Genomic DNA, 16,663 nt, shown 5'->3' with positions numbered 1-16,663 from the left:
TCCCCAGTATTTTGGTTTTTGACCAAACTTAAATGGGCGATCTGGATACCTGATTTTGTGGACTACCTTTACTTGGCATAATTTTCAGAGGAGTCGTACAAATTGCGTCACAGCAAAAATAAATACACAAGAGCGCTGTCCTCCTCCCCTACACAAACTAAGCAAAAGCATCAACCAGTCATGTTGTGACACAATTAGGTCAATGTTCAATCGATGCATTACACAATTTCACTTACTTTGTAAATACAAAATTTCATGGCAGATGAAGAATAGCTACAAGCGGATCAACATTGTGACAGCAGCCAAGGTATGAATTATTACTTTTGGTGAAGTTTCAGATAACAGCAGGGCAAATCAAGGTTCAGAAATTTGTGGGAGTAACCTTGAGTTGAAGTGGCAGAATTTGTATGCAGGGAACTGTGTGCACATCTAGTCATTTGATGAGTTTACCAAAGTCTGTGGGGAGAAGTGTGATTTAGATTGTGGATTCTGAATCTCGTCCAGGAGATTGCTATGTTATCTTTTGGGAAGATCTGCAGACCAGTCCCATTAGTCTCAGCTGTACTTTGTGGTTAGAGCTATTTGTCAAATCACTTGATTTTGAAAACGGTAAATATTATACATGCAAAACAGCAGCAGAGATAAATGATATTAAAAGCTAATTTCTGACTGAATGCACAAGCACAATTACCTTACTCTTAGGTGATATAGAAACAGGTGGATGCAGTTTTTGTACCCTTTTCTTTGCAAGCAGCCAAGGAAGCTAACAAAAGCATGACTCGGAGTGTTTGTTCTGCCTTACAATAAGTATGTTTGACCACCCATTAAATGGACCAAGGCATGAATTTGGGCAGAGAGAAGCAAATCAGCCCATGACTGGGAACCGGTTTTGTGTGGCTACTGGCCGCCAGTGGAGCTTGTTTAAACAGACGCAGACTGAAAGACTTAATGAGCATGCTGACAGCAGTCATACGAGATGTCTAGCAGGGCTGGTGTGCTGCGGCTGAGAGTCCTGCAGTTGGGAGGGATGTTGTGGTCGTCATCTCTTTATGTAAGCTCCAGAGAAAAGAGGCGCACGAGGTTCACTTTTAAATCCGACTTCAATATTTGTTCTCCCACCAAACCTAAACCAACAGAATATAGGATCTGCAGTCCCATGGCAGCCTGCTGTGTTTTTCCTGCCACCTCAAACGTGTTCTGCTATTTGCTCTAATGTCATCTCAATTAAACATCCGCATGTGGACAGAGAACAGCTCAGACTTAAAAGCAGGTTTGTCTTTTTGTAAGGTTGCTGTGAGTTTGGATTGCATTCTAAATATATTCACACATATGTTGAAGGAAATTTTGCTGATTTGATTTATTCCTCACAACCATGAGCTATTTGCACGTGCTCGACACGTGCTGACCAGCACCGAATATGCACATACAGAACAGTGAGGGGGAAAGTCAAGCAGTTACAAAGAAGCAAATCCTGGATGTTTTATTCTCGTGAACTCAAGTACTGAAAGTCCATTTCTAAAATAAAAAGAACTGACACTTTTCCAGCTGAATAGATATTTTTGGGAGGTAGACATTTTCCTACTCTGTAACTGTTACCATAATTGTAAAAGATGCCTGGAATAGCTCAATCATCTTACTGTACTTCATAGGTTTTGACCTGTCCTCTGGGTAATTCTTATCTTCAGCCCCTGCATTCCCCAGACTTTAACACTGCAGAGGAGACCACATGTATGTGAAATGTCCTCAGGCCTTTGGGTCTCTTTATCTGATAGAGACTTGGTCTGCTGCTATGTTTTGATCCCTCTAAGTTAGACCAGGCCAAAGCAAAGAAGAACCAAGATTCTCATCAGCTGCACTCTGTGCTCTGTTGAAAGGCTCAGTGTGGTTGGCTGTGAATCCAAATGCTTTTATTATTGAAGATATTTTCTTCTTTCAGTTAAAAGTATAAAGGTAACCCGACACATATGAAAAGTTCAATATAGGCCTTTAAAAAAAAACATTAAAAAATTACCAAGCTTTCCAAGCAGGTCTTGCTAACAAACAATCCACTCAATGGAGACCAGCCAGGTTGCAACATGAGTGATGTGTGCTGTACTTTATGCCAATTATTTCTACTCAATATTGTACACTACCCTTCAAAGTTTGAGGTCACTTAGAAATGTCCTTATTTTTGAAAGAAAAGCTTTTTTTCCACATGAAAAAAACAGACATTGTTAATGTGGTAAATGACTATTCTAGCTGGAAACAGCTGATTTTTAATGGAATATCTCCATAGAGGTACAGAGGAACATTTCCAGCAACCATCACTCCTGTGTTCTAATGCTACATTGTGTTAGCTAATGGTGTTGAAAGGCTAATTGATGATTAGAAAACCCTTGTGCAATTATGTTAGCCCATAAATAAAAGTGTGAGTGTTCATGAAAAACGTGAAATTGTCTGGGTGACCCCAAACTTTTGAGCGGTGGTGTATATATCTACTTATATGTCTGGAAACTTTTGAACAAGTGCTTGGAACTACCTTTTGGAATGTGAGCTAACTTTCCCACTCCATGCAGCATTGTAGATTTACATTATTGTTATTTAGTGTTAATCCTTTTCACTCCCATTTCATAATGTGAAAACAGAGAAGGAAAACTGCCTTTCATTGTGCCATTTTTTTCTTTCAGGGGATTTTCTGTAAGGCACTGAACTGACAAATGTTCTAAGGAATCTTAAATTCACGCAGTTTTATTTTCATCTTGTTTACTGGTTTTCTCTCTAACTTCATTCTCTGGAAAATAAAAAGTGAAGGAAAAACTGGGTTTTTATTCTTTTTGCCAGACAAAATACCACTGCTAGAGGGACTCCTGTGTGCAGTAGTAAGCCGTATTATGGGAATGCCACATTGGTTCACACTGTGACATGCAATAATAATATAAGACAATGCTCAAGCAGTCCAAAGCATTTAAAATACATGACTCATGTTGAGTAATCTCTTGGAATACGATTAGATTTAAAGGTGGAGGATGCGATTCAAATCCAATACAGTCAAATTCAGCAAATATCCCCTCAAGGTCGACTAGATGTCTGGTCTATGTGTGCTGTAAATGGGAAACACATAAATCCAGAATATCTTCAGGCAGTGGGAGGCGAGATAAGGAGGACAGAGGGCAAAGGGAGTGAAAGTGATGGTTATTCTCATGCATGGTAACTATGTAAATATGGCAACAAGCTAAATATGAAAACCAGTTCTCCAGAATCACAACTATTTAAGACATGTAAACTGTACTGAAACACAGTTTAAAAGTAACCCTTCCAACACGGTATACTGAATTTAAAAATGACTTTTTGATGCACTGTTAAAAATGTGCATTAGAGCAGCTTGAAGTGAAGTGACAACGTGGCCGCTGTCAGCGCATATCTGCATATCAGCGGCATGTAAGTCGAAGGCGTGAAAAGAAAAAGAGAGTGAGAACAAATGGGATAAAAAAGGAGAGAGCATGAGTCTGCAGAAAAGAAACAAACTCCTGTCAGTGATTTAAGACTTCCCAGCCTGCACAACTGTGGCTATTCTCCACATTCCAGCCAATAAGAGAACAAGATTAAATACTTTTGGAGAAGAACGCTGGCCGTTCTTTCTGCTGTGGTTAGAACAATCGCCTTCAAAAGAAAGTCACAAAGGTTGCTGTGATGAAACTGTTTCCCTATGCTTGTGGAAATCTGTTTCGCTTTATCTCAGAGGTCAGTGAGCGTTTGTCCCAGATTTAGCAGTCTGCAGGAGTACGAACCCCGCTACAGTGCCTTCATATGAGACGTTTGATAATATGATGCCTGTGTTCACTTGTGGGCATCTGGTAACTGTGGAGGGAGAAACAGGTTGATTCTTAAGCTGCCTTTAAGCAACAAAAGTCCATCATGTGGGATGCACATGATGGATCAGACATAAAAAGGTGCATTGCACAGTGAAGCACACAGTATGCCTGAAGGAGCCGACTTTCTCCAGCCTCCACGAGTGATGGGAGATCTTTTTCATCTCACACTGTCCTCTCATATCCCCTCAGTGTCTAATTTTAGCTTTCTCTGTCCCAACCTGAAACTGAAATGAGGTCCGGTAAGGGTTTAGCATTCAGGTGAGATATTCGTCTCGTGTTTAGTTTAGCTCTTCCTGTCTTTTTCTCTGTGTGTCCACATAATCTGCCTCCTCTGCGTTATGTAAACCATCACAGACTGAGCTTGTTTTCGCCCTTTCCTCCCTACGAGTACACGTTTTTCACAGCCAAACGTACCGATTACCTAACTGAAGCAACACATGTCCGTCTTTAATTATTTGGACACTGCAAAAACACTGTAATTAGAATTCCCAGAATAAGAAGGAATACATTTGCATAACGCTCTTGACCGACTTCTACATCAAAAACACCATCAGCCGTATGCGTGTCTGTGTGGATAAGTGACTTTTGACTCAACAAGTGTGTGGGCTCATCAGCACACACTCCTGTCAAGTATACACATGTGGAGCAGCTTCCCAGTCGTGGCTTAGATTCCAGCCATTTCCACGGCTGTGACGGATCCAAACACTAGTCAGTCACTCACTGGACCCTGCCGAGAGGCGTGATTCACTCCTTTGTGCTGCGTGACTCAAAGCCCTCTTCCCCGCCCCCTCATGTCCTGCTCTCACTCCCACTGTCCTCCGTGGACTTGAACTTGCCATTTGACCTGCTGTCAGCTTGGACCCCTGCTCTCCCAAAAGGTCAGCTGTGGGATTGTGCACAGCAAATGTCTACATAGCAACAGTGTGTGGACATACACTCCGAGGCATACGCATGACGCAGAAATGACAAACAGGTGGCCGTGGAAGCGGAGAGATTTGCATTTTTCCAAATTAAATGATTGGATGCCCTTCGGTGCATATTGACTCCGCATACTCTTAATCTATAGTAAAGTAGTGCAGGTTTAGAATCACTGTGATACACGCACAACACTGTCAGCTGCAGTGAGGATCAACACGTGCAGATTGTTGCCTTTGGAAAGTAAAGAATTGACTCTTTCATGAGGTGGCAGTCAAAAAAAAAAAGACTGTGAAATTCCTTCAAATTGGTCCAACAATGAAGAAAAAAAAACACAAGTTGCCAGGTCCAGCTGAAGTATCACACAACGACTGAGCACAAGAGGGTGTGTCTTCTGCTTGGTGTTAAAGAGGACCAGATGATGGGGGTGAAGGTGTTTTCAGCTGTGGGGTTTCTGATGGCCTTATTTTCTTAGAAGATGGGAAAAGAGGAGCAGAGCCGCAGATGTTGAGGCTTCCTCTGCTGCCATGAAGTCGTTATTGTGTTTGTCTCAATTTGGATCGATCGCTCGCTGATGGCGATGATGCAAGATCAACCCCGCGGCTTTGTCAGTTCCTTGATTTGCTGATCTCCCCGGACTCGCTGCTGCATCATATTTATAATGGGATGTGAAGAAATCCCCAGGACAGAACCGACCCAGGGTGAGACAAGGTTGAAATGAAATGACCTCAGTGTCCAGAAACCGAAGCTGTGAGAGTTTCCAGCGAGACACGTTCAGTCCTGAGGGTCGGTTAAAAAAAAAAGCTTTCCTGTTCCTCTCCTCGTGAGCTTTGAACTCGTTTTCTCCATTTTCTCACTTTTTTTTTTTCAGAATAGAATGTAGGACTGTAATAAAAGTGGTCGCTGAAGTCAAATGAGAGGAAAGGGCAGCCTGGCCAGCGTACAGAGGCATGGTGTCATGTAGGCCGGGCAGCCAAACACCACACAGCAGCTCATACTGGGAGGGGCGTCCAGTCGCTGCATATCCCACAAGAACCAGAAAAGTCCCCTTAAATATCTGTAATAGCCCTCATCAGGCTTTACTGTGTAGCACTAATCAGCATCCAACAATAACAAGTTGATCTCAACACAATCAGCCAACCAAAAAATTACACTTAAGTGATCATTTTGTGTTAATGGGATGAGAAATTACATTTGAGAGCAATCAGCATTCATTCATAGCACAGCAACGCACTGGAGCTTCATCTGAAATCGTTATTAAATCTTTTCTGAGGTAAATTATTAAGCAACACAGATTCTTCAGGCCTTACTTGGTGCCTGATACAAACCGAAGAACTGTTTATAGCAACGCAAGAGTTCCTGGCATTAGTTTGTAAACTTTAAAATCAGGGAATGTTTCGTTCTCTTGCTATGATTTGAGCTATTTTTCCTCTTGAAATCAATCAACATCTGTTTTTGTGTTTAATTAAAGAAATAGTTCAACATTGAGCCACAATGAGGCTTACTTTCTGCTTAGGGTAACTTTCTGGAGTCTGCGCTCACTGCTTGGCAACTGCTGCTGGCCAAGAAGTAGGGTACTCCCTGTAAAATGGTGAATTGTAGGTGGTTCATTTTTTTGTGCAGACTACAGACTAAACAAAAGAAAGAACTGCTAAAAGTGATAATTACTGAGCCTTAGAGATACTGCTGGGCAGATTTTGTGACCTTTTCTTTTCCTTTTCCCATCTTTGTGCTACAGAAATATGAAGTTGTATTAGCCAAAAACTAAATACACATATTTCCTAAAATGTCAGTTAAAGTCCTTAACATTCCAGTTTTTGTTGATGTGTTTTGTTTACCATGGAAACAGCTGCTTTATCAGGAAAAACAACAGAAGAGAAAATGACATATCTGTTTACAGTGCAGCTAAACAAGCACACGTTGTTTTAATGGATAAGTTCGTCAGTTGTAACTTGCTCATTGACCAGGCAGACAAACAACAAGATTTGACTGTAGTGCTAGTTTATGCAATGTATGTTTATTCCCCAAAAATGAATGTACCAATTGTACAGATGTTAGCTCCAAGCTTTTGTTGCCAAAAATGCTGAAAATAATCATTGTCTTTGTTTTGTAGATGCATTTCTGAAGAATGATTCTGATCAGTACTCACACTGGGAAAGCCACCATGTGTTCTGACAATTATATGCAAAGTAGAAACTGTTTTTATGAGCAGCAACTTAAATACAAGTCAGAACTAGCTATATTTAGTCCTTGTTAGGATTTGTAGACCATAAACAATATCATAAACAGAGTTTGATGTCAGTGATGAAGTGGTAATTAGAGTAAACATTCACACAGTAATTTGCATTATAGCAGTTTCTGAAAGAGAATAGTTTACCACAATTAATGATTATATTTACTCATTATGGTTTAATTCTGCATAGCTTTCAGTCATTAGAAACTACTTCCACTGTGGACAGAAATGATTTGTTGAACTAAGCCGTGCCCAGTCATCCTCAGAGTAAATGTTTGGGATCAATGAGGTTTTTGGGGGTTTTTTTGTCTTCGGGCAATGTGACCTCATATTGAGCTGAAAAACAATAGCGGCCTGTGCTCTGACGCTTAAAACACTTGCCAAAATCAATACTGCTAGATTGTCTTAAAGCTAGACAAGAGGCTCCAAGCAACAATTAATAGCAATGCAAAGATTCTGATCTCCCTTTCTCGAAAAGGCAAAACACATTTGGTTCTTTCCACTCGCTTTGTTTTTTTCCTTTAAAGCTGAGGACAAATGAGGTGGAGCGATAAACTGCACACGAAGAAGCTGAAAAATAAAGAGGCTTCGGGTAGGCCTCACAGTACGCCACCTGGAAAACAAAACAGGTGCAAGGATGGAGAGCGATCCGAGTGTGTCCAAGAATTCAGGCTATATTTTCCACATAGCCTCGTGGATAAACATCAAGCAGAAGGAGCTGTCTGAGAGTGAACTGTCAGTGGGCAGTGACAGGTCCAGCTCTCCTCTCCACTGCCATGTCTGCATGGTCAAAACAGAAGGGACAGGAGATTCCACAGCAGCTCCTCAAATAAGCAGCGCTCGGCACAGCACCTCCCTGCACAGGAAAGCAGGAAGGAAGATGAGATGGAGCGAGACACAGACCTGCCTGTCCTTTTATCCAGTGGAATGGGAAAACTAAACACCTTGGTTTAAACATTGAATAATGGAACCCACTCATCCGTAATCAACAGCCCCGCAAAAACGGAGTCCTCCCTTTTGTTTTTATGATTCAGTTTTGTCCAGTGCGGTAACATTTTTAAACAGTACTCGCTGTGAGTTCCAGCAATTACGATGCCACATTCTCCATCCCAAGACAGAGGACAGTTCCCTTGTGAATGCTAGTGATTTAACCAGGATCACGGCAAGGCTTGAAGTATGTCGTCGATCAGACCATGACTTTGGATTAAACCGAAACGTCTCAACAGTATTGTGTCCATGACATTGTAGGAATTTTTTCTATTTCATCTCAAATGGAGCCAACACTTGTATCCTATATTTACATGCGTTTGGCTTGTATGTATCACTTACAAACGTGAGTTTGATAGTTAATATGACGCATATCAATGGTTGAGAAGCAAAGACCCTGCAAAAAAGGCATGGCAGTGGTGGCTCAGTGCGTAAGTTGGCATTGGAAGGCCCTTAACCTAATTTTTGAATTGCCCTCAGGTGACATTTAAAGTCGAAAGAAAGAAGATAATGTATGGAGCTCCTCAAAGAGTCATTGAAAGAGATGTCACAATCCAAACTAAATGATAGGAATCAGATTTTTTAAGCACGGACCTAAGCCCAATTCTTTGTTTATGTCCACTCTTGCACAGAATATGCAACAAGACAGCACAGACCTTCTTTTTCTTTACGTCTGATTGCAGGTTGACAAACCAGCTTAAAGGTACATTACTACCACCTACCAGTCTGCAGCACAATTTGAGGCAGATCGCGTCTAAAATGTCTGCAGCGTGGAAGCATTTTAGGTTGGAAAACAAAAGCAATCCAACAGCGACTTGGTAATATCTGCGATGCGAGTAGTAACATTAGCAGGATGAGTAGTCTTCACTGTGGTTGAGAATACAGATTTTCACTGTGTTTTGAAGCTCTTGGAGCCACGTAACACCTTAGTCTCTTGACATGACTTTTCAGACAGTTCCTAATTGGAGTTTTACAAGGTTCATGACCACCTACAAAACATTAAGGAGCCATGGTCAAATATATATATATATTAGAATATTTTAACAAGGGGTTTGGTATTGGCACATCCTCAATATGAAAAGACTCGAATGGGACTGGGGGCAAAAAAAAACTTGATTAAGGCATCCCTCGTCATTGAGACTTTTCCTCTTAAGAGTGAGTGTTATCCATGATTCCCAGAGAAATAGCATCGATCCCTATGATATACATGTTCAAAAGCATCTATAGATGACAGACATTTTTGCAAGGACTCAGAATTTTAAATCTAGACCTGTGACTGTTCCGAACTAGAACACACAGGGGTTGTTTAAACAAAAATCCATTAACATTGCAAAGCATGCAAGTTACACATTGACTTCCATGAACAAAAATCTAATCTCCTTAGATCTCTCATTACAAGCCTTTTCGTCGACAGTGAATATCGCCATAAAAGGCCAGAGGGGAAGTGATTTCGTCAGAGTGTAACCATTCGGCAGCTGGTCTCCTGTGGAATCCTGGGCGATACTGGGGATGACGGAGACCAGCTGCTGACTCAGTGACTCATTTTTACCTCAGCAGGGAGAAGGAGCGAAGGGGAGAAGGAAATGGCAGAGCAGCAGCTCTCGCTCAGACGAAGAGCAGACATCACCAGCTCCAGCAGGGAGATCGGCCAGCATAACACTTCACTAAACAATTTAATGTCTGCTATATCAGTTTGTACTTTCCTTTTTCCTTTGGCACCGCACTTGGATCGTGTTGCAATGCAATCATTTGGTTAATAAACAAAAATTGATGAAAGGGTCATCCTAAAGACATTTTTCTTTTGGTTGTTTCAACAATTAGTGTCGTATAACTGGAAACTGAAATTTTAGAGAAAGGATTTTGCGTGTAGCCTTTATCTTGATAGCTAAAAGACAGCGACCTAAATATCTGGTTCTCATTCCTTCCTCTCTGTCCTTGTTTGCTCCACAAATCATGAGTGTTCTGACAGATGAAAATGGATCAGTGGTTCACAGTGCTGGCAGAACAGTGACAGAATGGACTACTCAAGGAGAACATTACTGAGGATTAAAATGGACAAAGTATTAATGTACATTTTTCAAAGCACAAAAAGAATAAAGGCTCATTTGAAAGCTACTTTGAATACATTCACTGAATGCATGTATACATACAGACCACTGGTGTGAATGGTTGAATGCGAAACATTGTAAAGCACTTTGTAGAACCTCACTAAGCTTAAGAGGCGCCATTTAAGTTCAGACATAACACTTAAATGCTTGTTTGTGTTTGGAAAAATATTGTTGTGAACGTTTGTCTTTCGTTTAATACTGGACAGTTTGTGTAAGATAGATTTAAGAGAGCTTTTTTCACAAAAAGCGACTGAAGTGGGGATCTCTGTCTTCGGATTTAATCCCTGCAAGCTACACCTTTAACCTCACACATAGTCGTTTGATCTATGATCAATATAAAAATACCCAAGAGTTTGAAGTAGTTGGCCGCAGATTTTTGTATGTAAGAAATACCAAGGTTGGAAGATTTCTCTAAATTAACATACTTAACATAGATTTCAGAACATGTAGGTAGTATATGTATTCACATTAGTCTTTAGAAGAACTTTTTTTGTTTGTACTTTAATAAATGTAGATTAATATTTTGTCCACTTTAATCCTCAGTAATTTTCTCCTTGAGTAGTCCAGACTGTCGCTGCTCTGCCAGCACTGTGAACCACTGATCCATTTTCATCTGTCAGAATAATAAAATTATTGCTGATGCCAACAGTCAGACACAACACAGACTCGCTCTCATAATTTGTGGAGCGAAACAAGGACAGAGAGAAAGAAACGAGAAACAGATATTTAGGTCGCTGTCTTTTAGACACTAGGATAAAGGTTTCATGCAAAATCCTTTTTCTGAAGTTTCAGCTTCCAGTTATATGACTCTAATTGCTAAAATACCCAAAAGAATTACATTTTTACAATAGCTTTTTCATCATATTTTCATTATAAACCATATGACTGCATCGCAACACGATGATGTATCACAATATGTTTCAAATCAACATATCTTTGCCATTTATGTCATTGTTTCACTGCTGCTCCTTCTCAGCCAAGCAATCATAATCCTCATCCTGGTAATGAAACTTCTAAGATAGACTGAAAATGTCACATTTTAAACCCAAACCATGCAGGCTATTTTCCAAACCCCAACCAAATAATTTTGGTGCCTAACCACAAACAATGAGTGAAAAGAACAAATGAAAACAGAACTGAAGTCTGAGAATAATGATCCCGCAGGGGGACACAAACCCTGGAATTCTGGGTAATCGTTCTGTTGCTGACTAATGCCACTTCCTCCCCTTTTACATCCTTTCATAGACTTTGTGGCTCCTTCAAACTGGTAGATTACTACATCACAGTCTTACCATCCGGGAAGTAAATACATTTCCTTTAAAACACAAATAAAGATGCAGTTTTAGTTGTACAGAAACATTTTTAGGAGACAAGGTTGCAACATAATCAAAAACAGCTTATATAAGTGTTGATATCAATCAAAGCACCAACCATTTCAAAGCCAAATTTGGAAATGAATATAGATGTATAATGATGCTACTCAGGCATTTTTTCTTAGATTTTTATAGCTAAGGTTACAAATAACCTTAGCTCAGGTGCCATGCTTCATAATGTTCTGTATTTTGATGCTCTGCGGAGGATTGAAGAAAAAAGCACCAGGATTACCGGTAATGGCTACATTCTGTTCCTGTAAGCCGCTCCAGTGATGCAGCATAGACAGTACCAGGAACATGGAAGTGGCTCACTTTAATGGAATGCAGCCATTGTCGGTTATTAATGATACCTTTTGCTTTCTTTTGCGGTGATGCGTCAAAGGTAGACTCTTCTCATCATAGCTTTTCTGTGAATTATATATTAATTAACATTGAGTGCAAGACCTAACAAAAATAATTACATGTAACAGTTCCCCAATTATAGCAACAAGAATACTTTTAATTATCTGATAATGTCACCCTTGCTTCACAGAGGTAACCCAGTTTCTAGTTGGAATAAATCCACTGTTGACAGCAGCTGAACCCAATCAAATGCTTGAACTCTGGCACGCCTCACTGGCACACCACAAATTTGATACAGAGCTTTCCTCCACTTTTAATTCTGGGAAAAGAGCATCTTCTCCTGTGAGTATGATATTATTGAAGTATCAAACGGCTTTAAGATCTGATTGTGTGTTCCACTCTGATGGTGTTTGTCCCAGATGTTTTATATCCCAGTTCTAAAGTGGCAAATCCTCGCTACAGAGAGTCTGGGAGGTGTTTGAGTGCGTGAGATTGTGTCTTTGAAGATGAATCCAAATGATAAGAGTCAGGATTTTAGGGGCTGTTCTTACTGGTTGTGGTCTGCCCACCACCAGAAATAGAGAGACTACATAGTTTTTGATTAAAAGCTTCCCACTACAAGGGGAAGATCATTCTTAAACAATACAGTGAAACATCTCTGTGGTTCAGTAGCCACTACAGGGAATATGACTCCACATGAACAATAATCAATCATTCTCTGAGCAGAAAACTTCCTGACATCAGTGATGACTGCATTGGAAAGACGCTCTTTAGATAAACAAATTTCAGCCTCACCAATCCCATTCTCATGAACATAAACTACTGTATATGCACACACAAAAGGAAAAAATGAATGGAAAAGGAACAAAGTAAGATTGATAAAAGACAGCTGAGAGATGGAAGTCGTTATTTTTTAAAGTACGTACCATTTCTGCCTATGAGAGGTTTTGCGATGACACAGTAGCCCTGGCCTTATATGGCAGCTGCTGTCCTGGTGCTGCGTCCTGCTGAGGGGGGCAACCGCTGTAAAAAAGTCTCAGAAACAGCAGACTTTAATTACATAATAGACTTAGCAGTGAATCCGTTTGTATGCTAAGGGCTTAAACGTTGAGCTATGCAGGATTTGTCAATGGAGGTGGCTGGAATGTCTGGTATGACTGGTGGTACCACCAGCATACAAACCAGAACAATCTGCTGTTTGTTAATCCAGCAAAGAACAAACAGGCTGTTATTGTTGTCCCAAATGAGTTACTAAGGTTGTATGACTAAATCAAACAAAAAGAGTAACACAGTTATGAACACGCCAGACTGCAGCGATACCAATAATCATTCTATAAAGACATGACGTCAGCGGACATCTTAACATATGTCAAGCTTTTCCACTCTGCTTGTAATGTCAGAAGGGGCCCTTTGGATCTTGATTATTTGATCAGGCTTTTACCGAAATCGGCATGAGTCAGAGTTTATCAAAAATCACCCGCTTTGGATTATGTGTGGGGGTTTTTTTTGTGCTCGTCAATGCTTTTGCACCTGATTGATGCAAACCAAGTGGAACAGGATGTCCAGAGAGACAGCACGATTTGTCATTATTTTATGATGAACGACATAAAAATAGCATTGATGTTGAGTCCAATAATGAATCATGAAACTCCACTTTTTGTTAGTTTGTTCTAGTTTTATTATTTAGTACCATGGTGAAGAACATGTGATTTTTCAGTCAATTACACCACATTTCTTATCACCCATCTGCAACAAATTAGTCATAACAGTACACAGCCAAAAAGAGTAATACAGATCCCATGTAGCAGGGCCTCTGGGAGTCTGTGTTGATAGGCATGAGTAAACATGGTTGCTACGCAGTGAAGAAAACTGAGAAAAACCTCCAAACATAGCGGTTGCTGTTCCAGCTCCTTAGGTATCTATGTACACTGTATTTAAAGAGGCCTGCATCACGTGTAGCTAGTTTGGATCACACATCAATCTGGACTCTGTGACCACCAGCTAATAGGCTACCGCTGTGAAATTAGTTTTATATATTTATGTGTATATATATATATATATATATATATGTATATATATACATATATATGTATATATATATATATATATATATATATATATATATATATATATATATATATATATATATATATATATATATATATATGTATATATATATATATATATATATACGAAAAGACATACGTTTTAAAAGTAGTGAACCTTCTTGGTTAAATTTTTTTTACTAAAGTCAGTAAGTTACAAAAACAAGTGTTCTGTATGGACCATTTGATTTGACCATCACAGTAAGCCAAGACCAAAAAGCAGCACACAACAGAAACCCTGAAACACTTTAAAAGTGGTCAATTATTGGTCTAAAGCAACTTTAGGTGATCCCATTGCTGCGATCATTTCTGGAGGATTGTGTCCAGCACTGGCCAGGCAATATGAAATATATTCAATGACCAAGTATGGAAAGTTAACATTAGATTTTGTTCCCAGTCCGAATGCAGTGTTCCACAATGGTATGTTTCAGTAAAAACATGTTTCATCTTTTTGTTGGACAAGTCACTCGGCAGGAATTTGCCAAAGGAAGTGCAAATATTTGATGAAAGGGAGTGTGCAGTCGGCCTTTTGTCATTATTTTATTGATTACTGGAAGTGGGTCTGTTCAAGTCCAGTCACTTACTAAAACCTCAGTGTGAGGAAAAACTGAAAATTCATGGTGTGCTGCAGCTGGAACGTTAATAACGCTGTTATCATTGCATGGATGTTAAGTTTGAAAAGTAGGAAGAAGCTGTTGTAAAAGAAGCTTTTTGTAATGAATTTTTCAGAAAATCATCACATTAGTTTTGTTGCTATATTTTACAGTCTTTCAGTTCTTTTTGAACTAACATTTTGGCTATTTTGAATTACTGTAAAAGGGTTCATCAGCTTTTCAACTTACACCACGCAGCTGTTTGCAGCCAAAACCAGCTGTATACTCCCTGTCCAGCACCACAAAAACACATAAAGTTACTAACTAATGAACATGTTATAGCTTTTAGCACCTAAAAAGGCTGATGTTTCACATAGTAAGTAGAGACCAAAAACAGTTCAAAGGACATTCAATATTGAATTTATATTCATCAGACAAATGATGATAATGATGATGTTGCTCCGTTTTTTTTGTGTGTTATTTTAATAAAAGGGCACTGTTAGCTAACTTGAAATACATATCAAGACAAAATTTGTTATTTTTATGTTTTTAACTTGTTTCCACTGCTGGCAAAAGGCCAGAGGTATCAGTTAATGCACTATTAGGCAGTTATTTGCTTAAAGCAGGTTTAGGTTTCTTGCATAAGACAACAAGGGATAATGTAAGAGTCCTTACGGGCACATAAGCGAATGAGAAACTTGTGTCTAGAAGAAACCTTCATAATACTACCTGGTGCTGACTAGAAACTACTTGATACTACCAGAATCGACCTGGTACTGCCCAGAAATGATCCAGTGCTAACCAGAACTACTTAAAAACTTTCCATTGCTAATCCATTGCTAACCTGAAGCTATCGAAGGTCATCCATTGCTGACCAGAAATGTTCCAGGACTAATCAGAAACTACTCTGAAACTACCCAGTGCCAGCCAGAAACTACACAATTGAGATTGCATGGTGCGCACTAGAAACCAGAAGTTTCTAATGCACATAACAAGATACTAATGTGGACCAAAGAGCATCCCACATGAGCTTATTTACACAAGTATCATATAGGAAAGTATCTAAGAAACACTCAAAACTTGTGGATGAAAACACTTTTGTTTCTGTCATCTTAGGAATTTTGTAAGAAAAATAAATGTCAGTTTCAGACATACTAAACCTCATAGTTTTAATTTGTCTGACATGCTATACTATCATATTCAGTGGTCATCTGTATTAAAAAACATTGGATTCATTAAAGCTACTTGTTGCATGTGTTTGTCTTGAGTTTACTTAGCAGGTTTTTACACTGTAATCAAATTTTGTCTAAATTGTTCATTCTGTTGAAATACGTTTTTTTTTAGGGTGGGACGTGGCATTTGGCAGTCAGTCTGAAAAGGGAACTGCTTAACTAGGTGCCAGTGTAAGAAATAAATGCAGAAAAATGTTACACCAAGTCAACACAGCAAATTTCATGTTGAAGAAAGAGGCTTTATTTTCCTCTCCAGCTGTGGCTGTTCTTGTTGGCAGCACAGTTGTTCTTGAGAAGAATCCTGGCTGCAATCTCAACAGTCTCTCCAACTAAAGTTTGAACCCCAGACTGTGATAAATGAGCGAGATGTGCTGTAATTCACTGTGACTTGCTGGTGGGTCTCTAAAGGCTGGTGGTACTATTTTCACCCAGACAGTTTGCCTGGTGGCTGATGTTGTCACCAATTGTACTTAATGTGGAGATCAGCTAAGGATAATTGAGTCAAAAAGCAATTTTGAAAAATTAAAATCCAAAGGCATAAAATTGTGGTGATGTATTTATAGAATGAAAACCCAGACATGGTGTTGTTTGTGAATCAGTGGAGCATCTGCCTGTAAACTCTTCACTGTCAGACAGCTGACACAAAGCCCAGTGAGGAACCTGACATGATATATACAGTGTTAAAGCTGTCTTGTTTAAATTGTACGAAGCTGGATTAAAACAAGGCAACTGTGTTTATGCGAGGCTTCTCTCCATTCATAGCTGTGGTTAGCCACAGCATTCCCACCACAGATACCATTTTAGTCATACCTGCTTATATGCACAAGCTGCAGGAGCAGACAGACACCCAAATAATTGTTCCATTTGTCCAGATGACTATAGCATTCAGCCACCCAGCAACTGGTACAAAGCTGAAGAGCTTAT

The 16,663-nt window shown here is 39.6% G+C and overlaps 1 protein-coding gene across 1 annotated transcript in view; it reads right to left on the bottom strand.

Moving 5' to 3' along the window:
• LOC111587664 (KATNB1-like protein 1) overlaps positions 1 to 12,916 on the bottom strand; it is a 38,270-nt gene extending 25,354 nt beyond the window's left edge. The window contains exon 1 of the mRNA XM_035942679.2: positions 12,736 to 12,916. The gene's annotated coding sequence lies outside the window, so the exon portion shown is untranslated. The remainder of the gene's footprint in view (positions 1 to 12,735) is intronic.
• Between the last annotated feature and the right edge of the window lie 3,747 nt (positions 12,917 to 16,663).

The sequence above is a fragment of the Amphiprion ocellaris genome, chromosome 20, assembly GCF_022539595.1.
Source record: "Amphiprion ocellaris isolate individual 3 ecotype Okinawa chromosome 20, ASM2253959v1, whole genome shotgun sequence".
NCBI lineage: Eukaryota > Metazoa > Chordata > Actinopteri > Pomacentridae > Amphiprion > Amphiprion ocellaris.
This window is presented reverse-complemented; position numbering and strand designations above follow the sequence as displayed.